This window comes from Cynara cardunculus (genome assembly GCF_001531365.2).
Source record: "Cynara cardunculus var. scolymus isolate 2C chromosome LG 15, CcrdV1, whole genome shotgun sequence".
In the NCBI taxonomy this organism is placed as follows: Eukaryota; Viridiplantae; Streptophyta; class Magnoliopsida; order Asterales; family Asteraceae; genus Cynara; species Cynara cardunculus.
The window spans coordinates 804,321-804,847 of NC_037542.1; positions in this window are offsets into that span (position 1 = coordinate 804,321).

Here is a 527-nt window from a genome sequence, read left to right on the forward strand (position 1 = left end):
TATTGGAATTATGTACGATGAGAAGTTACGCAAGTAAAATCTCAAGAAATACCTGTTCAGAGAATGTACTCGTTATCTCAAAAAAAAAATTCCAAAACCAATTATTAAATTTTCTAAGGAAACTCCCCCTAGAAAGTAGATTAAAGTAATGAATCATTTAAGCTCAAAAATTAAAATGAAAACATTTTAAGTACGGGTTCTAAACTGGGTGTTTAGAAACCACACTCGRTAAAGCACGGGTTCTGAACTGAAGTGTTCAGAAACCTTAGAATTTAAGCTCGGGTCCTAAACTGGGTGTTTAGAAGCCTCTGTTTGAAATAAAACACAACTCCCCCTGCATCGGTGTATCATTGAAATTATATTCTGATCAGTATAAATTTGACACACCTGCAAAACCAAATCAAGTAGATTTTGGTACCCAAACGAACTTGGGTCCTAATATGTTAGTATTTGGTTGGGGTATGTTGTAACTTCCAAACCATTTCTTTCTATAAGATGTATTCTTTTCAGCACTATGAACAGGATGA